At 45.9% G+C, this 26,225-nt stretch overlaps 1 long non-coding RNA gene across 2 annotated transcripts; it reads left to right on the top strand.

The window, feature by feature from the left end:
* Window positions 1–70: 70 nt before the first annotated feature.
* Window positions 71–25,257, top strand: LOC129150451 (uncharacterized). Of its 2 annotated transcripts, XR_008557205.1 has the most exons (3): window positions 71–186; window positions 5,198–5,306; window positions 25,200–25,257. It is a non-coding gene; the product is annotated as an uncharacterized LOC129150451 (long non-coding RNA). The 2 variants fall into 2 exon arrangements; XR_008557204.1 differs by lacking the exon at window positions 25,200–25,257 and having other exon boundaries at window positions 5,198–5,554.
* Window positions 25,258–26,225: the final 968 nt, after the last annotated feature.

The raw sequence follows: 26,225 nt of genomic DNA on the forward strand, positions 1-26,225 counted from the left end.
GGCCCCGCCCCGCCCCGCAGGCCCCGCCCCGGCGGGAGGGGCTCCTCTCGCTCACGCCCGGAGCCGCCCGGTCTCGCGTCCCCGCGTCCCCGCGTCCCGTGCGGGAGGTTGGAATCCCCGGGCGCGGGAAGGGGCGGCGGCCCTGCGGCCGCTCGCGTGGGTTGCGTCCGCGTGGCTGTCTTCCCGGTAAGCCGGCCCCTCTGCGGGGTCCTGGCGGCGGAGCCCGCCGGGCCGGGAGCGGCGCCCTGTGGCCGGCGGCGGGGCGGAGGGCGGGACTCTACAGCGTTGTGTCCGTAGGTTTGTAACGTGAGAACAACGGACCGTGTTCGTGGTAGAAAGCTTTATTTATTAGTTGTGATCATTGCAGAGGTTAACTTGATCCAAGCTTCCAGTGCACTCTGCAACCTCATTCATTGAACTCCACTTACTAATCAGAACCACCAAGATCTGTGTGATCACATCCCCTTACACACCTGTTTAGAATGCAGACTACAATGTAAAAGTAAGATTTTCTTTACCAGAGTTAAAAATCCGGTTTGGCTCAGTGGGTAGAGCGTTGGCCTGTAGACTGAAGGGCCCCAGGTTCGATTTTGGTGAAGGGCTCATGCCCGGGTTTCGGGCTTGATCCCCAATAGGGGGCGTGCAGGAGGCAGCTGATGTTTCTCCCTATCCCTTTCTGAAATCAATATATATATATATATATATATATATATATACACACACATATATATATATCATATTGTATATTGTATGATTTATATATATATCATATCGTATTTATATATATATATCATATATATATCCTATCTAATAAAGAGGGAATATCCTATTTTTATTTTTATTTTTTTTTTTTTTTTTTTTTTTTTTTTTTTTTGGGAATATCCTATTTTTATATATATATACACACATATATATGTATAAAATATTATATATATATATATATATCCTATCTAATATAGAGGGAATATCCTATTTAATAAAGAGGGAATATATATATATATATGTATGTATATATATCCTATCTAATAAAGAGGGAATATGCTAATTGACCATCACTCCGTCACAAAGATGGCTGCACCCACAGCTGAGGCCAAGTTCCCATAAAGAGCCTTAATGAGCAATCAGCAGGGACCTGAAGCTACGCCCTCCCCTGCCCCTGTGGACTTGACAGGGGACCTCAGGCCATGCCCCCCACCTGACAGGGGACCTCAGGCCATGTCCCCCACCTGGTGGAGCTTGAAGGGGGATCTCAAGGCATGCCCCCCACCCTGGTCTGGGCTGGAGGACCTCAGGACACCCCCCCCCATCCTGGTGTGGGGCCAGGGGACCTGTGGCTACGTCCCCTGCCAGGCAGTGCTTGGCAATGGTGGGAGTGGCCAGGTCTGGATCTAGCCCAATGGGGGCAGGGGCCGGCTGGCTCTGGGTCTCACGCGATTTTTTTAAAAAATAAATCTTTATTGTTCAGATTATTACAAGTGTTCCTCTTTTTTTCCCCCATAGCTCCCCTCCACCTGATTCCCCACCCCATGCCCTTACCCGCCGCCACTGTCTTCATCCATAGGTGTAAGACCTTTGTCCAATCTCTTCCCACACCTCTCAGACCCCCTTCCCCCTGAGAACTGTCAGTCCACTCCCTTTCTATATTCCTGATTCCATTATATTCACCAGTCCATTCTGTTCTTCAGACTTTTTATTCACTTGATTTTTAGATTCACTCGTTGATAGGTATGTATTTGATGTCTTTTTGTTGTTCATAATTTTTATCTTTACCTTTTTCTTCTTCCTCTTCTTAAAGCATACCCTTCAGCATTTCGTGTAATCCTGGTTTGGTGGTGATGAACTCCTTTAGCTTTTTCTTATCTGTGAAGCTCTTTATCTGCCCTTCAATTCTGAATGATAGCTTTGCTGGGTAGAGTAGTCTTGGTTGTAGGTTCTTGCCGTTCATCACTTTGAATATTTCTTGCCATTCCCGTCTGGCCTGCATAGCTTCTGTTGAGAAATCAGCTGACAGTCGTATGGGTGCTCCTTGTAGGTAACTAACTGTTTCTCTCTTGCTGCTTTCAAGATTCTCTCTGTCTTTTGCCCTTGGCATTTTGATTATGATGTGTCTTGGTGTGGTCCTCTTTGGATTCCTCTTGTTTGGGGTTCTGTGCGCTTCCTGAACTTGTAAGTCTATTTCTTTCACCAGGTGGGGAAAGTTTTCTGTCATTATTTCTTCTAACAGGTTTTCAATATTTTGCTCTCTCTCTTCTTCTGGAACCCCAAAAATTCAGATGTTGGTATGCTTAAAGTTTTCCCAGAGGCTCCTTACATTATCTTCATATTTTTGGATCCTTTTTTCTTTTTGGTTGGGTGTTTTTTGTTTCCTCATATTTTTTGTTTTCTCTGGGTGTTTTTTTGTTTCCTCATATTTCAGATCTTTGGTTTGATTCTTGGGGTATGTTGATCTACAGTTGAGTTTCTGTATATTCTTTATTTCAGACAGTGTATGCTTAATTTCTGACTGGTCCTTTTCCATTTTTTTTGACATTCTCATTGAGGTCCTTGAAGGTCTCATCAAGTTTCTCCACAGTTTTTAGAAGATTCTTGAGTAACCTTATAAATGTGGTTTTGAACTCTATGTCATCCCGTAGTTTGCTTTCCTCCATTTCTTTCATTCGTGACATGTTTCTGTGCCTCCGCATTTTGGCTGCTTCCCTGTGTTGATGGAGCAGCTTTGTGTGGTAGGTGACCTATAGGGCCAGTAGCTCAGCCTCCCCAATCACCTGAGGTGGACGGTCTTGGTACACCCCTTTATGAGCTGAGTGCAAAGTCTTGGTGTAGTTAAGCCTTGATTGCTGTTGATACACTGGGCAGAATTGTCCTCCAGGCCAATTGGCTGTGGGGACCCACTGTTTTTATAACTGCTGCACTGGAGACACGCTTATGGGGCAGGACTTGTTTCAGTGGGGCTTTGGTGCTCACTGAGTCTGCCACCTGAATGTGTCACTTATGGATGTGAGGAGTTTAAATCTGTGTCTCACACTGACCACTAGTTACACTGGCTTCTGGATCTCCAGTGGGGTGCAGGTCAGCTACTGTCTGAGGCCAACCTGCCGGGGCTACAGGAGAATTCCAGTCCTCTCCTCCCTGCTTGGGATTTGGAGATTTCGGAGCTGTCTGAACTGGTTGCTAGGTTAAGCGGCGATCCATTCATATGCAAAAACCGCTGCTTGGAGCTTGGGTAGGTTTGTAGGTTGTGCGGGGCAGGGTCTCAGGGCATCACTAGGCTACGGCGTGGCAAACAGCAATGGCTGGCAGCCAGCCTTCCTGCGTCTCCGACCACGTCCCCGCGTCTCACGCCCCAGTGCAGCAAACAATTATTCCTCCACACAGCTCTGCAAGCAAGCCACCCTCACTTTCCGACCCGATGGCAGACAGTCCAGAGACAGAGAAGCATCAAGGATGCTTCTCCCCGTAGGAGTTTGGGTGCCACGTGTCTCCCCTTCGGGTTGAAGAAAGCAACCCTCGCCGCCAGCTGGGATCCTCCGCCAGCCTGTATTGCGCGCGCGCGCCCCCGTACCTCAGCTTTTCAGCGTTTGTGCCCTGAACGCTCCTCTCTCTTTCTGTCTAGTTGTAGATCTTCCACTCAGCCAGCCCGCCCGTGGCTCTGGGTGATAGAGGTTTTGTCCTTTAGTTGTAGTTTTGAAATTGTTGTGTATGGCTGCAGTTTAGATGTTTACCTACGCTGCCATCTTGAGTTCTCGGGTCTCATGCGATTTTGAGGCGCATGTGGGTGGGCAGGGACTTGACTCTGGGTCCTGTGGTTCACCCCAGACTCTGACAGGAGGAAGGTTTTCATATACATTTTACTAATTTTCTTTCATCTTTGACACTGCTACTATAGAGAAAAGGCAAATAGCAATATTAAATTATTTCCTCTAACCCCCTTTTAATGTGCATGAATTTTGTGCACCGGGCCACTAGTGTGTGTATGTGTGTGTGTGTATATATATATATATATATATATATAAATCCTCACCAAAAGATATTTTTCCGTTGATTTTTTTAGAGAGAGAGAAAAACAGAGAGAAACACATCGATTGGTTTTCTCCTGCACTAACCCTAATCAGGGCCCTGGGCTGAGGAGGAGCCTCCAATCGATATGTCGCTATGTCGTGCCCTTGACTGGAAGTGAACTGGGACCCCTTGGTCGCAGGCAGACACTCTACTGAGCCAAACCAGCCAGGGCTAAACATATATATTTTTAAAAAGAACCTACTCACAGCCTCTGGCTTTGTGAGCAGCACCGTGGCGGTGGGCAAGAACAAGTGCTCACAAAAGGTGGCAAAAAGGAGCCGAGAAGAAAGGGTCTGATCTGTTCTCTAAGATAAATCTGTGCGTGAAAGGGCCAGCTCTGTGCAATGTAAGGAAGATTGGGAAAACGCTAGTCACAAGGACTCAGGAACCAAAGTCACGTCTGAGGGCCACAGGGGTCATGTCTTTCAAGTGAGCTTCACGGGCCTGCAGAATGATGAAACTGCAGTTAGAAACCCAAATTACTGAGGGTGTTCAGGGCCCGAGCTGCCTGAACATGGATCTTACCCGTGTCGTGGCATAGATATTACTGTGTCGTGGCATGGATCTTACCCGTGTCATGGCATGGATATTACCTGTGTCGTGGCATCAATATTACCTGTGTCATGGCATGGATCTTACCTGTGTCATGGCATGGATCTTACCCGTGTCGTGGCATGGATCTTACCTGTGTCATGGCATGGATCTTACCCGTGTCGTGGCATGGATATTACCTGCGTCGTGGCATGGATCTTATCTGTGTCAGACAAAATGTGCTCCATGGTAAAAACGTGGCTAACTGCCCTAACCTGTTTGGCTCAGTGGATAGAGCGTCGGCCTGCGGACTGAAAGGTCCCAAGTTCGATTCCAGTCAAGGGCATGTATCTTGGCTGCGGGCACATCCCCAGTAGGAGTGTGCAGGAGGCAGCTGATTGATGTTTCTAACTCTCTATCCCTCTTCCTTCCTCTCTGTAAAAAAATCAATAAAGTATATAAAAAAAAAAATGTGGCTAACTATGATTGAAGCTCATGTTGATGTCAAGACTGCCGATGGTTATTTGCTTCATCTGTTTTGTGTTGGTTTTAATTAAAGAAAAGTTAAAAACAATCAGATTCAGAAGACCTCTTATCTCATAAACAGGTCTGTCAAATCCAGAAGATGATGGGAATCATGACCTGAGAGTGCAGACAAATGACTTGAAAGATGTCAGTAAGCTGATCCCAGGCAGCATTGGAAAGACACGGAGAAGGTTTGCCAGTCTATTTACCACTCCACGATTTCTTTGTTAGGAAAGTCAAATGCTGCCCAGCGGTGTGCTCAGTGGTTGAGCATCAGCCCATGCACCAGGAGGTCACGGTTTGATTCCTGATTGAGGCACACTCCCAGGTTGTGGGCTTGATTCCCAGTAGGGGGTGTGCAGAAAGCAGCCAATCAATGTTTCTCTCTTTCTCCCTTTCTCTCTTGGAAATTAATAAAAACATATTTTTTTTTAAAAAAGAAAGAGAAGTCAAATGCTGAAGAAGCCCAAGTTTGAACAGGGTAAACTCGCAGAGCTTCGCTGTGAAGGGCGCAGCTCTGGAAAGCCAAGTGGGGATGAGACAGTGCTCAAGGTGAACGGGCAGATGGACATGAGCCCCAGGCCAAGATTATGCTTACTCAGAATTAAGGGTGACAAATAACAAGTCCTATCCTACCTAATAAAAGAGTAATATGCAAATTGACCACCGCTCCAACACACAAGATGGCTGCCCCCATGTGGACACAAGATGGCCACCACTAGATGGCCAGCAGGGGAGGGCAGTTAGGAGTGATCAGGCCTGCAAGGGAGGGCAGTTGGAGATGATCAAGCCTGCAGGGGAGGGCAGTTAGTGGTGACCAGGCCAGCAGAGGAGGGAAGTTGGGGGTGACCAGGCCTGCAGGGGAGGGCAGTTAGGAACAAACAGGCTGGCAGGGGAGCAGTTAGGCATCAATCAGGCTGGCATGGGAGTGGTTAGGGGGTGATCAGGCTGGCAGGCAGAAGCAGTTAGGGGCAATCAGGAAGGCAGGCAGGCGAGCAGTTGGGAGCCAGCAGTCCTGGATTGTGAGTGGTATATCCGACTGCCCGTTTAGGCTCGATCCTACCAGGATCGGGCCTAAATGGGCAGTCGGACATCCATCGAGGGGTCTGAGATTGGAGAGGGTGCAGGCTGGGCTGAGGGACAACCCCCTGTGCATGAATTTCGTGCACCGGGCCTCTAGTTTGTGATAAAAACAAAACAAAAAGAACCTACTCACAGCAGCTACCAACATGCATACGAGAGCTCCCCTTTGTGCATTTGGTATTAACAGGCTCTCTAGTTTTATTTTATTTTATATGTTTTTAAAATCTATATTTTATTGATTTTTTTACAGAGAGGAAGGGAGAGGGACAGAGAGTTAGAAACATTGATGAGAGAGAAACATTGATCAGCTGCCTCCTGTACACTCCCTACTGGGTATGTGCCCGCAACCAAGGTACATGCCCTTGATCAGAATCGAACCTGGGACCCTTGAGTCTGCAGGCCGACGCTCTATCCACTGAGCCAAACCGGTTAGGGCAGGCTCTCTAGTTTTAGACAGTCCAATCACTATGTCGTATCCCATAGTGTTTTGTTATTGTAAACGTTAATTATAGAAAAGTTTTAGCCCTAACTGGTTTGGCTCAGTGGATAGAGCGTTGGCCTGCGGACTGAAAGGTCCCAGGTTCGATTCCGGTCAAGGGCATGTACCTTGGTTGCGGGCACATCCCCCGTAGGAGGTGTGCAGGAGGCAGCTGTTCGATGTTCCTCTCTCATCGATGTTTCTAACTCTCTATCCCTCTCCCTTCCTCTCTGTAAAAAAATCAATAAAATATATATTTTTTTAAAAGAAAAGTTTTAAATTTACAGAAAAATTGAGAAGATAGTACAGAATTCCCTTACATCCTTCACTACTTTCTTATTAATATATTAATTAGTATCTTACATTTCTTACAATTAATGAACTAATATTGATACCTTATTGTTAACCAAGAGTCCAAAATTTATTCAGATGTTTTTAGTATTATAAATTATATATATATTATTTAAGTATATATATATATGTGTGTGTGTGTGTGTGTGTGTGTGTATAATTTGTGTAATTGGTACAAAACATATTAGTTTTAGGTGTTCAAAAACTGACTCAACATTTATATACCTTACAATGTGATCACCCTATTAATCCTAGTTGTCATCTGTAGCCTTGTAAACTTATCACAATCTTATCTATATATATAATCTATACTAATAAAAGGGTAATATGCTAATTAGACTGGGAGATCTTCCAGGAGACCTTTTGGAAGTCCTTCCAGACAAAGCCATGGAAGCGGGGCCAAGGCAGAGGTGGTTAGGGGCGATCAGGCCAGGAGGGGAGGGCAGTTGGAAGTGATCAGGCCAGCAGGGGGGGAGGGGAGTTGGGGGTGAGAAGGCCGGCGGGGAGGCAGTTGGGGGTGAGCAGGTTAGCAGGCAGAATGGTTAGGGGCGATCAGGCAGACAGCCAGGTGGGCAGTTAGGAGCCAGTGATCCCAGATTGCGAGAGGGATGTCCGACTGCCAGTTTAGGCCTGATCCCCAGGAGTGTGCAGGCTGGGCTGAGGGACACCCCCTCCCCCACTGTGCATGAATTTCATATATATAAAAGCATATATATAAAAGCCTAATATGCAAATTGTCCCCTTGGCAGTTTGACTGGGAGACTGGGAGTTCAATCACTCGCTATGACATGCACTGACCACCAGAGGGAAGTGCAGAATGAAGGAAGGCCCTGACCAGCAGCCAGAAGGCCCCAATCGGCCCTGATCGTCTGCCAGACCTAGGGACCCTACTGGTGCTTGAATTTCATTCACCAGGCCTCTAGTCTATCCTACCTAATAAAAGAGTAATATGCAAATTGAACCTAACTCCGCTACACCCACAAGCCATGCCCACAAGTCACATCCATCAGCCAATCAGGAGCAGATATGCAAATAAACCCAACCAAGATGGCTACAGCCACAAAGAGCAAGGTTTCCCAGGCAACAGAGGAAGCCAAGCTCTCCGCCTGCCCTTGCAGGCCTAAGCCTCCACTCAAGCTACAAATTTTCAATTATAGAAGGTAAACAAATCCAAACAGAAATGGCAGCAGCAACGGAGCTGGAGAGAGCAGGCCAGGGTTGCCCCAGGCAGTGGAGAAAGTCAAGCTTTCCACCTGCCCTGGCTGGCCTAGGCCTCCACTCCAGGCTACAAAGTTTCAATTATAGAAGGTGAATTAACCCCAACAGAAATGGCTGCTAGCCATGGAGTGAGCAGGAGGCTTGGCTCCGCTCCAGGCTACAAAGTTTCAATTGTAGAAGGTAAATAAATTCCAGACACCAGGGCCTCCACTTGGGTCGCCAGGGGGCGTGGCTGGCCTGCAAACCACCACAGGCCCCTTGCTCAGGCCGCCCCATGCCCCAAGGGAACCCCCACCCTGATCCAGGACACCATTCAGGGCAAACCAGCTGGCCCCCACCCCTGCACCAGGCCTCTATCCTATCTAATAAAAGAGGAATATGCAGATTGACAATCACTCCAACACACAAGATGGCTGCCCCCATGTGGTCAAAGATCCTGCCCCCATGTGGACACAAGATGGCCACCACAAGATGGCCAGCAGGGGAGGGCAGTTGGGCGGCACCAGGCCTGCAAGGGAGGGCAGTTGAGAGGGACCAGGCCTGCAAGGGAGGGCAGTTGGAGGCGATCAACCCTGCAGGGGAGGGCAGTTAGGGGTGACCAGGCTGGCAGAGGAGGGAAGTTTGGGGCAAACAGGCTGGCAGGGGAGCAGTTAGGCATCAACCAGGCTGGCAGCGGAGTGGTTAGGGGCAATCAGGAAGGTAGGCAGGCGAGCAGTTGGGAGCCAGCAGTTCTGGATTGTGAGAGGGATGTCCGACTGCCTGTTTAGGCCGATCCCACCAGGATTGGGCCTAAATGGGCAGTCAGACATCCCTCAAGGGGTCCCAGATTGGAGAGGGTACAGTCTGGGCTGAGGGACACCCCCCTCCGTGCACGAATTTTGTGAACCGGGCCTCTAGTATATATATAAAAGCCTAAGCAACCATTTGAGGGTCTGGGTGAGGCCACACACCCCTGGGTCTGGGTGAAGCTGGATCCCGGGTCCAGGTGAGGCCGTGCGCCCCTGGATCCGGGTGAGGCTGGGTCCCGGGTCTGGGTGAGGCTGCGCCCCTGGGTCCGGGTAAGGCCACGTGCCCCTGGATCCGGGTGAGGCTGGGTCCCGGGTCTGGGTGAGGCCGCGCGCTCCCGGATCCGGGTGAGGCCATGCACCCCTGGGTCCGGGTTAGGCCACGCGCCCCTGGGTCCGGGTGAAGCTGGATCCCGGGTCCGGGTGAGGCCGTGTGCCCCTGGATCCGGGTGAGGCTGGGTCCTGGGTCCGGGTGAGGCCACGCCCCTGGGTCCGGGAGAGGCCACGTGCCCCTAGGTCTGGGTGAGGCTGGATCCTGGGACCGGGTGAGGCCGCACACACCTGGGTCCGGGTGAGGCCACGCGCCCCTGGGTCCAGGTGAAGCTGGATCCCGGGTCCGGGTGAGGCCGTGCGCCCCTGGATCCGGGTGAGGCTGGGTCCCGGGTCCGGGTGAGGCCGTGCGCCCCTGGATCCGGGTGAAGCTGGATCCCAGGTCTGGGTGAGGCTGTGTGCCCCTTGATCCGGGTGAGGCTGGGTCCCGGGTCTGGGTGAGGCCACGCCCCTGGGTCTGGGAGAGGCCACGCGCCCCTGGGTCCGGGAGAGGCCACGCGCCCCTGGGTCTGGGTGAGGCTGGATCTCGGGACCGGGTGAGGCCGCACACACCTGGGTCCGGGTGAGGCTGGGTCCCAGGTCCGGGTGAGGCCGCGCCCCTGTGTCTGGGAGAGGCCACACGCCCCTGGGTCTGGGTGAGGCTGGATCCCGGGACCGGGTGAGGCCGCACACACCTGGGTCCGGGTGAGGCCACGCGCCCCTGGGTCCAGGAGAAGCTGGATCCCAGGTCCGGGTGAGGCCGTGCGCCCCTGGGTCCAGGTGAAGTTGGATCCTGGGTCCGGGTGAGGCCGTGCGCCCCTGGATCCGGGTGAGGCTGGGTCCCGGGTCCAGATGAGGCCGTGCGCCCCTGGATCCAGGTGAGGCTGGGTCCCGGGTCCGGGTGAGGCCACGCCCCTGGGTCCGGGTGAGGCCACGCGCCCCTGGGTCCGGATGAGGCTGGATCCCGGGACCGGGTGAGGCTGCACACACCTGAGTCCGGGTGAGGCCATGCGCCCCGGGGCCTGGGTGAAGCTGGGTCCCAGGTCCGGGTGAAGCCGCGCCCCTGCATCCGGGCGAGACCAAACCAGAGGGAGTCGGACCTGCATTACCACCATTTGTCCACCATCCAGAGCTGAAGGGTCGGTGCCGACATGTACACATAAGGAACTGGTGGACGTTGAAATTGGGTCTCAAGGGAACTGTTGGTCCAGAAAGAAACTCACTACAGACTGATTCATTTGCCTGTCAGCATAAGTATTATTGCTCGTCTCACATTCGGTTCTTATAAGTGTATTTCTAGTGACACATGATCTCGCTCATTTCGGGCCTCAGAGGGAGGGTAGGAGAGGGAGGGGGTAGGGGGGAGAGATCAACCAAAGGACTTGTGTGCATGCATACGAGCCTAACCAATGGTTAAGGACAACAGGGGTGTGGGGGCATCCGTGGGGAGGGGTGGGGAATGGGAATGGGGGGATGAGGACAAATATGTGACACCTTAATCAATAAAGAAATTTAAAAAAATAAATAAATAAAAAATAAAGACACCCCAAATGTAAAAAAAAAACCATTTGACCGTTTGGTCGCTATGACATGCACTGACCATCAGGGGGCAGATGCTCAAAGCAGAAGCTGCCCCCTGGTGGTCAGTGTGCGCCCACAGCTGACTGATGGGCACCAGATGCTAGGCTCATGGCTGGAGAGCACAGCTGCTGCAGCTTGAGCCTCTCCCATGGAACCCTCCCCTGTGTGCCCCTCCCCCATCTGGACCCGGACCTGGATTGGGATCGGCATTGGGAGAGACAGGGTGTGAGCTCGCGGCTGCTCCTCAGTCACGGGCACACCAATATCGCACTAGGATGAGCGCGCAGAGACTACCGGGGAGCGGCAGCGAGCCTCCCGAGTGGCAGCAGGCGCAGCAGGGCCTGGATGAGTGGGAGCGCCGCGGGGGCTCGGGCTCTTCCCCGGCCGCCGGCTGCTTTGCGCACTACTACGTCCCTCAGGGGATGTTGGACTGCCAGTTTCAGCCAATCCCCACAGGCCAGGCTGAGGGACCCCACCGGTGCATGAATCCGTGCACTGGGCCTCTAGTTGATTATATTCCCCTTCACCCTTTTCACCTATTCCCCAACCACCTCCTCTCTAGCAACCATCAATTTGACCTCTGTTTCTGAGTCTGTTTTTGTTTTGTTTGTTTGTTCATCTGTTTTGTTGTTGTTGTTAATCCCCACCTGAGGCTATATATATATATATATATTTTAATATTGTTATTGAGTTCAGAGAGGAAGGGAGAGGGAGAGAGAGATAGAAGTATCAATAATGAAAGAGAAGCATTGATCAGCTGCATCCTGCACGCCCCCTACTGGGGATTGCACCTGCAACTCGAGCATGTGCCCTTGCCTGGAATCAAACCCGGGACCCTTCAGTCTGTGGGCTGACGCTCTACCCACTGAGCCAAACAGGCTAGGGCTGTTTTTAGTATTTTTTTCAAATATTTTTTTATTGATTTTTACAGAGAGAGGAGGGGAGAGAGAGAGACACACAGTTGTGAGAGTGTTATCAGGCCAACAACTGGAACATGTGCTCTGACCAGGAATCGATGGGCAACCTTTCGGTACACAGGACTACGGCCAAGCCACTGAGCACACGGGCCAGCGCTGGCATTTCTTTAGATTCCACAAAAACACCATTTGGCATTTGTCTTCCTCTGTCTGATTCACTTCACTTAGCATAACATCCTCTAGGTCCATCCATATTGTCACAAATTGCAAAATTTCATTTTTTAAAATATATTTTTATGATTTCATAGAGGAAAGGGGAGGTAGAGGGGGAGAGAGAGAGAAGCATCAATGATGAGAGAAAGTCACTGATCTGTTGCCTCCCACACGCCCCCCCCACCAGGGATTGAGCCCACAACCCGGGCATGTGCCCTTGACCAGAATTGAACCTGGGCCTTCAGTCTGCAGGCTGTTGCTCTATCCACTGAGCCAAACCAGCTAGGGCAAGATTTCATTCTTTTTATTTTAATATTTCATTGTCTATATGTATCACATCTTTATCTGTTCTTCTATGTATATGATAAACCTAGGAGTGCATATATTTTTTCAAATTAGTGTTTTTGTTTTTGCTGTATAAATATCCAGAAGTAGAATTGCTGGGTCATATGGTAGATTGATTTTTAGTTTTTTGAGTAATCTCTATACTGCTTTCCTCAGTGGCTATACCAATTTGCAGTCCCACCAAAAGTCCATAAGGATTTCTTTTCTTCACACCCTCAGCAATACTTGTCTTTTTAAAAAATACATTTTTATTGCCCGAGCTGGTTTGGCTCAGTGAATAGAGCGTCAGCGTGTGGACCGAAGGGTCCCAGGATCGATTCCAGTAAAGGGCACATACCTGGGTTGCGGGCTTGATCCCCAGTGAGGGGTGTGCGGGAGGCAGCCAATCAATGATTCACTCTCATCATGGATGTATCTATCTCTCTCTCCCTCTCCCTTCCTCTCTGAACTCAATAAAAATAAAATCAATGATGAGAGAGAATTACTGCATATATTTTTTTCTAGGAATATATCCTAAGAATCCTGAAACACCACTCAGAAAGAATATATGTACCCCTATGTTCATAGCAGCACAAGTTACAATAGCTAAGATCTGGGAACAGCCCACATGCCCATCAGTAGATGAGTGGGTAAAAAGCCGTGGTACATTTACGCCATGGAATACTATGCAGCAGAGAAGAAGAAGGATCTCTTACCCTGTGAGACAGCATGCTCAGTGACCCATCTTCCCCACCACGCAGCCCTGCACCGGCTGCTCAGCAGCATAATTTATGCCACCTTAGACAAAAGAGGCTTCTGGCCAAAATAGTGGCCTCAGTCTTTGGGTGATAGAAGGGCACCCCTGCGCAGCGCATAGATTGTTGCATCCTTGCTTTTGCACCTGCATATGGCAAATTAGCCTTAAGCACCCTGATGAGGATTCCCACCCTCAGAGTGGCCGTGACATCCCGCATCCTCTGGACAGGGCCCCCACAGCCAGGTGTGAGGTGATACCTCAGTGTCATTTTAATTTGTATCTCTCTGATGATCAGTGACTGAGCATTTTCTCACATGTCTCTTGGCCTTCTGTATGTCTGCTTTGGAGAAGTGTCTATTTAAGTCCCTTGCCCGTTTTTAAACTGGATTGTCTTCCTTTTGTTAAGTTGAATGAGTTCCTTATAAGTTCTGGATACTAAACCTTTATCAGACGTATCACTGCCATACAGCGGGCTCCCTTTTTGTTTTGTTGATGGTTTCTTTTGCTGTGCAGAAGCTTTTTATTTGGATGTGATTCCTCCAACTTTGTTCTTTATTTTCTCCTTAGTTTCCTTTGCCCCAAGATATGTATCCGTAAACATATTGCCACAAGACATGTCTGAGATTTTGCTGCCTGTGGTTTCTTCTAGGATTTTTATGGTTTCCCATCTTACATTTCATTCTTTTACCCATTTTGTGTTTATTCTTGGGTATGGTGTAAGTTGGTGGTCTAGTTTCACTTTTTTGCATGTGTCTGTCCAATTTTCCCAGCACCATTTGTTGAAGAGACTGTCTCAACTCCATTATATGTTCTTGTCTCCTTTGTCAAATATTAATTGAGTGTAATGGCTTGGGTCAATTTCTGGGGTCTCTGTTCTGTTCCATTGGTCTATATGCCTGTTCTTGTGTCAATGCCAGGCAGTTTTGATTATGGGGCTTTGTAGTATAACTTGGTATCTGGTATTGTGATTCTTCCAACTTTGTTCTTTCTCAAGATTGCTGCAGCTATTCAGAGTCTTTTTGGTTCCATATAACTTTTGGGAGTATTTTTTCTTGATCTGTGAAATATGTTGTTGGTATTTTAATAGAAATTGCATTGAATCTATAGATTGCTTTATGTAGTATGAACATTTTAATGATGTTAATTCTACCATTGAACACGGTATATTCTTCTATTTGTTTCTATCTTTCTCTATCTCTTTTTTCAATGTTCTGTAGTTTTCCGAGTACAAGTCTTTTTTTTTTTTAAATATATTTTATTGATTTTTTACAGAGAGGAAGAGAGAGGGATAGAGAGTTAGAAACATCGATGAGAGAGACACATCAATCAGCTGCCTCCTGCACACCCCCTACTGGGTATGTGCCCGCAACCAAGGTACATGCCCTTGACCGGAATCGAACCTGGGACCCTTGAGTCCGCAGGCCGACGCTCTATCCACTGAGCCAAACCGGTTTCGGCAAGAGTACAAGTCTTTTACCTCCTTGATTCAGTTTACTCCTAAGTATCTACATTGTTTTTTTGCAATGGCAAATGGGATTGTTTGTTTAGTTTCTCTTTCTGGGAATTCATTATTGGTGTATCAAAAAGCCATTGATTTTTGGGTGTTAATTTGGCATCCTGCTACAATGCCAAATTCATTTATTAAATTTAGGAGTTTTTTGGTGGAGTCTTTAGGGTTTTATATGTACAATATCATGTCATCTGTGAATAATGAGTTTTACTTCCTCCTTTCCAATTTGGATGCCTTTTATTTCTTTTTCTTGACTGATTGCCATGACTAGCACTTCCAGTGCTATGTCGAATAAGAGTGGTGAGAGTGGACATCCCTGTCTTGTCCCTGTTCTTAGGGGAAGTGGTTTTAGTTTTTGCCCATCGAGTATGATGTTCGCTGTAGGTTTGTCATATATGGCCTTTATCATGTTGATATATGCTCCATCTATTCCCACATTTCTGAGAGTTTTTATCAAAAATGCGTGTTGTACCCCACTGGTGTGGTCCAATGGTTGAGCGTCGACCTATGAACCAGGAGGTTATGGTTCCATTCTCTGTCAGGGCACATGCCCAGGTTGAGGTCTTGATCCACAGTAGGGGGCATGTAGGAGACAGCTGGTCAATGATTCTCTCTCATCACTGATGTTTCTATCTCTCTCTCCCTCTCCCTTCCTCTCTAAAATTAATACAAAAATATTTTTTTTTAAATGGATGTTGGGGCCTGAAAATTATTTTGGAAGGAAATAAAGAGAGGTTTTCTTCAAATATCATAGGGATTGTAAAAAAAAAAAAAATGGGTGTTGGATTTTGTCAAATGCTTTTTCTGCATCTATTGATGTGATCATGTGATTTTTGTCTTTCAATTTGCTTATGTGATGTATCATCTTTATTGATTTATGAATATTGTACCAACCTGGAAAAAATCCCACTTGGTCATGGTGTATGGTCTTTTTACTATATTGCTGGATCCGATTTGCTAACATTTTGTTGAGAATTTTAACATCTATGCTCATCAGGGATATTGGCCTTAATTCTCTTTCTTTATACTGTTTTTATCACTATATAGTGTTTTGGAATTAGGATAATACTGGCCTCATAAAGAGAGCTTGGAAATATTCCTTCCTTTTGGATGTTTTGGAATAGTTTGAGAAGGATAGGTGTTAGTTCTTTGAATGTTTGGTAAAACTCCCCTGGGAAGCTGTCTGGACCTGGGCTTTTTTTTGCTGGAAGTTTTTTTTTTTTTAATTTTTATTTATTACTCCTTCTATTTCCTCAGTTGTTATTGGCCTATTCAGGTTTTCTGGTTCTTCCTGATTCAGTTTTGGGAGATTATATTTTTCTAGGAATTTGTCCATTTCTTCTTTTTATTAAATTACTTTATTGATTAAGGTATCACATATTTGTTCTCATCCCCCCCCCCATTCCCATCCCAAACCCCTCCCCACGCATTCCCCCACCCCCCTTTTGTCCGTGATCAGTGGTCTTTTTAAAAAATATATATTTTATTGATTTTTTAAAGAGAGGAAGGGAGAGGGATAGAGAGTTAGAAACATCGATCAGCTGCCTCCTGCACACCTTCTACTGGGGATGTGCCCACAACCAAGGTACATGCCCTTGACCGGAATCGAACCTGGGACCTTTCAGTCCGCAGGCTGACGCTCTATCCACTGAGCAAAACCGGTTAGGGCTAGGAATTTGTCCATTTCATTCACATTGTCCAGGATGTTGGCGTATAGTTATTCATAGTATTTTCTTACAATCCTTTGTATTTCTGTGGTGTCATTGGTTAATTCGCCACTTTTGTTACTAATTTTATTTATTTGGATCCTCTCTCTTTTTTTCTTGATGAGTCTGGCTAACAGTTCATCAATCTTGTTTATCCTTTCAAAGAACCAGCTCTTGGTGTCATTGATCTTTTGTATTTTTTTTTAGTCTCTTTGTCGTTTATTTCTTTTCTTTTTTTTTTTTTGATATATTTTATTGATTTTTTACAGAGAGGAAGGGAGAGGGATAGAGAGTCAGAAACATCGATGAAAGAGATACATCGATCAGCCACCTCCTGCACATCCCCTACTAGGGATGTGCCTGCAACCAAGGCACATGCCCTTGACCGGAATCGAACCTGGGACCTTTCAGTCCACAGGCCGACGCTCTATCCACTGAGCCAAACCGGTTTCGGCTCTTTGTCATTTATTTCTGCTCTAGTCTTTATTATTTTCATCCTTCTACTTTGGGATTTTCTTGTTGTTCTCTTTCTAATTCTTTAAGTTGTAGGATTAAATTGCTTATTATTAATTCTTCTTATTTTTTTTAAATATATTTTATTGATTCTTTACAGAGAGGAAGAGAGAGGGTATAGAGAGTTAGAAACATCGATGAGAGAGAAACATCGATCAGCTGCCTCCTGCACACCCCCCACTGGGGATGTGCCCGCAACCAAGGTACATGCCCTTGACCGGAATCGAACCTGGGACCCTTCAGTCCGCAGGCCGACGCTCTATCCACTGAGCCAAACCGGTTTCGGCTAATTCTTCTTATTTTTTGAGATAGGCCGTTAGTGCTATGAACTTTCATCTCAGGACTGCTTTTGCTGTGTCCCAGAGATTTTGGGTTGTTGTGTGTTCATTTTCATTTGTTTCCAGAAAGTTTTTTATTTCTTTCTTGATCTCATTGGCAACCCATTTATTGTATAATAACATGCTATTTAAATTCCATGTGTTTGAATAATTTTTTGTTTGTTTTTTTACTGTATGTAGACAGTGGACTCTATTTAATAAAGTTATTTTCCTTGGGGGTAGTTTATGATTCTGAATCCACTCTATATACAATATGGAATGGAGCGATGAATTAGTAAGTGGCAGATGGCTCTGGCCAGGTAGTTCAATTGGTTAGAAGGTCATCCCATACATCAAGGTTGTGGGTTTGAACCCCAGTCAAGGAGAGGTTATAGTATCCATGTGATAATGGATCAGGCTGGAGACAACAGTATAAATTCATCTTTAGCTTAACATGGACAGTTCCACATAGAGATCTTTATAATTAGGTTTGTATACATAGGTTGGAATACCTCTCTAAATTTCCTGACATGGTCACCTGAGCACATTTAGCTCCCACATGATGTAATTTTTTTTTAAAAATATATTTTTATTGATTTCAAAGAGAAAGCAAGAGGGAGAGAGAAATAGAAAAATCAATGATGAGAGAGAATCACTGATTGGCTGCCTCCCATGTGCCCCCCCCACTGGGGACTGAGCCCACATCCAGGGCATGTGCCCCTGACCAGAATCAAACCCGGGACCCTCCAGTCTGCAAGCTGATGCTCTATCCACTGAACCACACCAGCCAGGTCATGATGTAAGTTTTTAGCACCAGTCTGTACTAAAGGAACCAGGGCCCTCTGAAGAAATGATTAAAGACTTGGCTGTTACTTTCATTTGGCTTGTTGACTTCACAACTACTCCAACACATGAGCTCTGCTGAACTGCTGCCAAGGGAGGGTTCTCCCCCTCTGCTGGAGGAACAGTCCTCAGAACGGCCATAAAAAACAGAGGTGTTGATAACATTTTTAAAAAATATTTTTTTATTGATTTCAGAGAGGAAGGGAGAGGGAGAGAGAGATAGAAACATGAATGATGAGAGAGAATCACTAACCAGCTGCCTCCTGCATGCCTCCTACTGGAGACTGAGCCCACAACCCAGGCATTTGCCCCTGACCAGAATCAAACCCGGGACCCTTCAGTCTGCAGGCTGACGCTCTATCCACTGAGCCAAACCAACTAGGGCAGTGATGGGCAACCTTCTGAGCTTGGTGTGTCAAACTTCGCCAAAAAACTGAGCATAACTCGGGTAGTGTGTCACTTTGAGGAAAAAACTAACTCCAAGAATCTAGTCGCAAATGTTTCATCCTCAGGAGCAGCAAATGTTTCATCCTCGGCATGCGGCCGCATGTCATCAGAAATGGCTACGCGTGTCAGTGCTGACACGCGTGTCATAGGTTCGCCATCACTGAACTAGGGCATGGATAACATTTGCTAAGCAAATGTCCTAATTTATTAAAAACCCACATTTATATTACATTTTACAATATATTTTTACACCTGCCCTACAAGGAATGCTAAGAGAGAGTCTCACCAAGAGAAATGAAGGATACCACTAGAAGGATACTGAAATCCACATTTATCCAGCTCTCTTGGTCCCTTCCCTAAGCCAACAAAAGAAGGGGTACTAAGGGAGCTCTATTCAAAATGGAGGGTTCGCCATCCAAGCATTAGGGTTACTCTGGGCACCACCAGGTCCCTTGTCCAGTGCACAGGAGGTGGGTTTAATAAAAACCCCTCTGGGTACCAGCCTGGAGCACCTGGACCCTGTCCAGAGCCTTTATCGCCATCCCAGGTGAGGGCCCTGCCAGCACCATGGACATACTGACCCACAGCCTGAGTTCCAGTTGGAGGCCCTGCCTGCGTGACTTACTGCCTCAGGTTGTTGGTGTTGTTAATCCTCACCCATTGATTTTTAGGAGAGTGGGAGAGAAAGGGAAAGACAGAGAGAAACATCAATGTGAGAGAAACACATTGATTGGTTGCCTCCTACATGTTCCCTGACCAGGGGGAGGAGCCTGCAACCAAGGTACGTGCCTTTGACCGGAATCGAACCTGGGAGCTTTTGGTCTGCAGGCCAACACTCTATCTACTGAGCCAATCCCACTAGGACTCTGCCATTATTTCTTCAAAGACATTCTCTATCCCTTGCTCACTTTCTTCTCCTTCTGGCACTCCAATTATGTGAATATTGTTATGTTTCATATTGTCCCACAGATTCCTTATGCTGTCCTAGTTTTTAATTGATTTTTCTTTTTGGTTCTCCATTGATTTTTTTCTACACTGTCTTCTAATTTATTCATCTGATCCTCAGCTTCCCCTAATCTACTGTGTATTCCTTCCAATGTGTTCTTTATTAGTGCTATGTCATTCTTTATTTCTGTTTCATAGTTACCATATCTTTTCTCATGCTGTTGAGCATGTTTGACATCATTATTCTGAACTCTATATCTGATGAATTTCTTATCTCCATTTCATTTAGCTTTTCTTTTGGAGAATTCTCTTGTTCTTTATTTGGGGTTTGTTTTTTTATCTCCCCATTTTGGCTACCTATTTAGGTTTGTGTCTATGTATTAGGTAGACCTGTTATGAGTCCCAATCTCTAGTGCAGGACAATGTCAAATGCTGTTTGTGACTGGTCCTGAGTACCCTGTTTGAAGCTATCAGCAATCCACAGCTTGTGGTTCCCTCTGCTGGGGACCAAGGTGTGCACCAAGGCCTGCTTTCCAAGCCCCAGACTGAGAATGAGATCAGGCAAAGACTCAAAGTCTTCCGAGATCTGCCTGACTGTTACCCACCTTGATTGGCCATAGGCCAGTGGTTGCCAACTGGTGGTCCATGAGGTCCGAAAGGTTGGTGACCACTGCCTTAGGCTATGGGCCACGGGATGGGCCAAGAGTTCTTCCAACAGTGTGTGGCAACTGCATTTCCCCCAGGCCAAAATACCTGGATAGCCACGGTCAATCAGGGAAATTTGTTCTCCGCAGCATGAGGGAATGACTCAGCACAGAAAACCAAGCTCCAATCCCAGAGCTCCCAACCCTGAACTCTCCTCACATAGTTCTAGTTTGGCCCTGGGAGCAGGTCAGTGTAGCTTCCACTTACTCTGCTGCCATTTTTAATTTCAACACCTGTCTTGGGTTGACTTTTTTATAATGGCCATTCTCACTAGTGTAAGATGGTATCTCATGATTTTGATTTGCATTTCCCTGATTATTAGTGAATGTTGAACATTTTTTTAAAAAATCTTTTTTAAAAATTGATTTGAGCTCTAGCCAGTTTGGCTCAGTGGATAGAGTGTCAGCCTGTGGACTGAAGGGTCCCGGGGTTGATTCTGGTCAAGGGCACGTACCTTGGTTGCAGGCTCTGAGCCTTGGTCAGGGGCATGTGGAAGGCAACCAATCCATGTGTCTCTCTCACATCAGTGTTTCTCTTTCTCTCTCTCCCTCTCTTTTCCACTCTCTCTAAAAATCAATGGAAAAAAATCAGGTGAGGGTTAAAAATAAATATGATGAGAGAGAGAGAGAGAGAGAGAGAGAAACATCAATGTGAGAGAGAAACATTAATTGGTTGCCTTCCATATGCGCCCCAACTGGGGATCAAACCTGCAACCTATATATGTGCCCTGACTGGGAATTGATCCCACTACATCTTGGTGTACAGAATGATGCTCCAATTAACTGAGACACACTAGGGCTGAACATCTTTTTGTTGTTGTTGTTAATCCATTTATTTTTTAAGAGAGAGAGTGGATGGGAGGGGGAGAGACAGAGAGACAGAAATATCAATGTGCTAGACAATTGGTTGCCTTCCGCACACCAGGACCAGGGCCAGGACCGAGCTTGCAACCAAGGTACGTGCCCTTGACTGGAATCAAACCCGGGACCCTTCAGTCCATGGACCAATGCTCTATCCACTGAGCAGAACCAGTCAGGGCTGAACATCTTTCTATATGACTGTTGACCATTTGTATATCTCCTTTGGAGAAATGTCTCTTCATGTCCTCTGCCCATTTTTTGGTCATATTTTTTCTTACACCTTATTCAAAAATAGACTCCAAATGGATCGAACACTTAAATGTAAGACCTGAAACCATAAAACTCCTGGAAGAAAACAGGTAATAAACTATTTGACATCAGTCTTAGTAATATCTTTTTTGATATGTCCTCTTGAGTAAAAGAAAAAAAAAGGAGACTTCATCCAACTGAAAGTGAAGGAAACATGAAATGAAAAGACAATCTACTAAATGGGAGAATATATTCCTAAATGATATATCCAATAAGATTTTTTAAAAAATTTCTTTATTGATTAAGGTATCACATATTTGTCCTCATCCCCCCATTCCCATCCCACACCCCTCCCCACACATGCCCCCACCCCCCTGTTGTCCCCAACCACTGGTTAGGCGCATATGCATGCACACAAGTCCTTTGTTTGATCTCTCCCCCCTCCCCCCACCCTCCCCTACCCTCCCTCTGAGGCCCGACAGTCTGATCCATGCCTCCTTGTTTCTGAGTCTGTTCTTGTTCATCAGTCTATGTTGTTCATTATTTCCACTAGATGAGTGAGATCATGTGCTATTAGAAATACACTTATAAGAACTGAAAATGAGACAAGCAATAATGGTTATGGTGACAGGAAATGAATCAGTCTGTAGTGAGTTTCTTTCTGGGCCAACAGTTCTTTTGAGACCCAATTACAATGTCCAACAGTTCCTTATGTGTACATGTCAGCACTGACATTACAGTTCTGGATGGTGGACAAATGGTGGCAATGCAGGTCCGACTCTCTCTGGTTTGGTCCTGGGCAACCTGCAGTGATGCACAGCTGCTAACTGCTAGTATGGGAAGACCACGTCAGCGTCTTCCATCTCTGGACTGCTTCTCTTCTGTCTTTATGGCTGGAGTAGTCCTGTCGATTCCTCTCTATTGCTCGAATCCACATGGTCTCGGAGTTGTTTTCTGAAAATATACAAACATATTCTCGACCAAAAGTTAATAAAGGAATATTTTCTATAAATTTGACTTGGGATCCTATTTCATTTTTTGCCCAAATGATTTTCCTCTGGCTTGTTTTGACACTTTGTGTGTTTTTCATGGGTGTCTTGCTCCAATAAGATTTTTTTAAAAAATATATTTTATTGATTTTTTACAGAGAGGAAGAGAGAGGGATAGAGAGTTAGAAACATCGATGGGAGAGAAACATCGATCAGCTGCCTCCTGCACACCCCCCACTGGGGACGTGCCCGCAACTAAGGTACATGCCCCTGACCGGAATTGAACCTGGGACCCTTGAGTCCGCAGGCCGACGCTCTATCCGCTGAGCCAAACCGGTTTCGGCACTCCAATAAGATTTTTTTTTTTTTTTTTTTTTTTTTTTTTTTACCGGAGAGCCGACTCTTGGGCCCCACGTTGGGCGCCAGAAATGCCCCGGCCAGCGGGGTCTTCTAACGGGGGTACCGAGGCGGCGCACCTAAGAGAATGAGAGACAGACAAGGGACGCAAAGAATGGAGGCAAGACAAAGGGGTTTCTGATCAAGCCTCTCCAATAAGATTTTGATCTCCAAAATATATCAGAAATTCATACAAAGCCTGGTCAGCTTGTCTCAGTGGTTGAGCACCAACCTATGATTCAGGAGATCACGGTTCGATTCCTGGCCAGGGCACATGCCCGGGTTGCAAGCTCGATCCCCAGTGTGGGGCACAGGAGGCAGCCAATCAATGATTCTCTCTCATCATTGATGTTTCTATCTCTCTCTCCCTCTTTCTTCATCTCTGAAATAAATTAAAAAATATATTTTTAAAAAAGAAGTTCATTCAACTCAATAATAAAAACTTCTCCTTAGTTTGGACTGTCCTTTTCTGTTCTGGAAGAGCACGTTCTATTTACTTAGTTTCCTTTGGCTCTTCTTGGTTTAACATAATCGCAGATTTTCATCATTGTTGTTTTTTCTTGTTCTTGACAGTTTTGAGGAGCAAAAATTAGGTATTTTGGAAAATGCCCCTCTGTTAGAAATATTATGATGTGCTATCATGATAATACTCATTGCCAAACTCTCCTATGTTTTTAAAAATATATATTTTATTGACTTAATTATTGCAGCTTCATACTGAATCCTGAGGTCAGATAGTGTTAGTCCATAACATTTTTCTTCTCTTTTAGTGTCATAATGGCTCTTGTGGGTCTTTTACCTTCTCATTCAAACTTTAGAATCAGTTTGTTGATTTTACAAAATACTGTTGGAATTTTTATTGTGGTCATGTTGATCAAGTTGAGAAGAATTGACATCTTAACATATTGGTTCTTCCAACCTGTGAACATGGAGCAGCCCTCTGCTTATTTGGATGTTGTTGTTTTATCAGGGTTTTGTAGTTTTCTACGTAAGAACCGAGGACATATTGTGTTAGGTTTATACCTAAGTATTCCGTTTTTTTATGCCTTTGTAACTAGTGTTGTGTTTTTCATTTCAAATTCTAATTTCTCTTTGGAGGGCAATTAAATTTGTATATTAATCTTATGTGACCTTGCTATAATCACTTATTGGTTCCAGATTATTTTTGTCAACTATTTAAATCTTCTATGTAGAAAATCATGTAATCTTTAACAAAAACAGTTTTCTTCTTTTCAAACTATATATATGTTCTTTCTTTCTTTTTTAAAAAAAATATATTTTATTGATTTTTTACAGAGAGGAAGAGAGAGAGATAGAGAATCAGAAACATCGATGTGAGAGAAACATCCATCAGCTGCCTCCTGCACAGATGTGCCCGCAACCAAGGTTCATGCCCCTGACCGGAATCGAACCTGGGACCCTTCAGTCCGTAGGCCAACGCTCTATCCACTGAGCCAAACCGGTTTTGGCTATATATGTTCTTTTCTTTAAAAAAACTTTTTTAGTTAATCCTCACCCAAGGATATTTTTCCATTGATATTTAGAGAGAGTGGAAGGGAGGGGGAGAGACAGAGAGAGAAACATGTAAGAGAGACACATCGACTGATTGCCTTCCACACACCGGAATCTAACCAGGACCCTTCAATCAGTGGGTTGACACTCTATTCACTGAGCCAAACAGGCGAGGGCTATATTTTCCTAATTTACCAGCTAGGACTTTCGTATAATGTTAAATAACAGTGGAGAGAGATACATCCTTACTTTACTCTTGATATTATGGGGAAAGCATCTAGTATCTCAACATTAGGTATGTTAGCTGTAAGGATTTTTATTATTATTATTATTATTTTTTTATTTTTAAAATATATTTTATTAATTTTTCACAGAGAGGAAGAGAGAGGGATAGAGAGTTAGAAACATCGATGATAGAGAAACATCCATCAGCTGCCTCTTGTACACCCCCTACTGGGGATGTGCCCGCAACCAAGGTACATGCCCTTGACCGGAATCGAACCTGGGACCTTTCAGTCCGCAGGCCGACGCTCTATCCACTGAGCCAAACTGGTTTCGGCAGGATTTTTAAAAAGTATATATTTTTATTGATTTCAGAGAGGAAGAGGGAGAGATAGAAACATCAATGATGAGAGAGAATCATTGATCTACTGCCTCCTGCATGCCCCACACTGGGGATTGAGCCTGCAACCTGGGAATATATCCTGACTGGGATATGAACCATGCTTTCCTGGTTCATAGGTCAATGCTCAACTACTGAACCACCTGGTCAGGGTTTTTAAAAAAAATACATATCTTTATCAAATTGAGTTCCCCTCTATTTCTAGCTTCCTAAGAGTATTATCTCACCTAATGTCCATTTTATGTTTACTTTGAAGGTATTTTTTGCAGTTTACTTTCTATTATGTATATTACCCTGTAAGCCATTTTTTTTCTGCTCAGGGATGCTATAACAAAGTACAATAAGCTGGGTGACTTAAGCAATACATTTTTTTTTCTCACAGTTCTGTAGAATTGGGAGTCAAAGATCTAGCCAGGCTCAGATGTTTGTAAGGGCTCTCTTTGCTTTTTCACAGATCAATGCCTCTGAAATGCTATCACTGGCTAACCAGTCTGAAAACCCACGGATTTCAAGGAAAATAATGTCATAAAAAACAAGTTAAGGTTAGAGATAAAAAATGGTGGCAGAGTAAGTGGATGCTATACAGACACGCTTCCAGGACCAAACTGGAATTACAACTAAAATGCAAACAAAAATCCTGAATAGTCAACTGAAGACCAGCTGGAGAGGACCCTGATGACCAAGGACAGAACGTGGAGAGCACACAGACCGGTAGGAGGGGAGAGACATGGAAGGCTGGAGGGCTCCCACAGACACAGCTGAAGTTCTGGAGGGATATCGCAGCTTGGGGGGTTGCCACTGAGAAGTCTTGGGTCCAATCCCCAAGCTGGACGCCCAGGCAAAGAACACCAGAACTGAGAAAAGTGCAAACATAACATCTGGCTGTGAGAAGCAGCAGGGTTGCTGTTTGCCCAAGGAGAGATGGCTGGAAATGCAGGCATTCTCTTAAAGGGCCAATGCACAAATTTTCGTGTGTAGCCACTCACATTGTGCTCTAGCAGAGGGGGGGCAGAGTGGATTGGAGCTGTGTGAACAGAAGCCAGGGTTGGGGCTCTGGAGTTAGAGCTCAGAAGGCAGACACCCTAGGTTCCTGTGCTGAGTCAAAAGCCTCATGCTGCAGAGGTCTTCTTTCTCATGCAGACGTTTGCTATCCAGGTGGTTTTGCCTGGGGGAAGACAGTTGACCCACCTATTGGAAAATACCTTGCCCCATGGTGTGGAGTTTCTGAGGCACATTAAGATTCTGAGAATAACAATTAGCCTCCAGGCAGAAGCAATTGCCCCACCCAGTTGGAACACTCTCCCCAAATCTGTGGACGATTGCCTGAGGGCTGCTCAAGACTGAAACCAATCAGTCTGCAGGCACAGGCAGTCTCTGGAGGCTTTGAGTCTTTACATAACATAATTAGGCAGGAACGTTTGACACTGCCCTGCACTAGAGATTGAAAGGCGTAGCATATCTAGATAGTACAGAGTCACAA

The sequence above is a fragment of the Eptesicus fuscus genome, chromosome 10, assembly GCF_027574615.1.
Source record: "Eptesicus fuscus isolate TK198812 chromosome 10, DD_ASM_mEF_20220401, whole genome shotgun sequence".
Classification (NCBI taxonomy): Eukaryota; Metazoa; Chordata; class Mammalia; order Chiroptera; family Vespertilionidae; genus Eptesicus; species Eptesicus fuscus.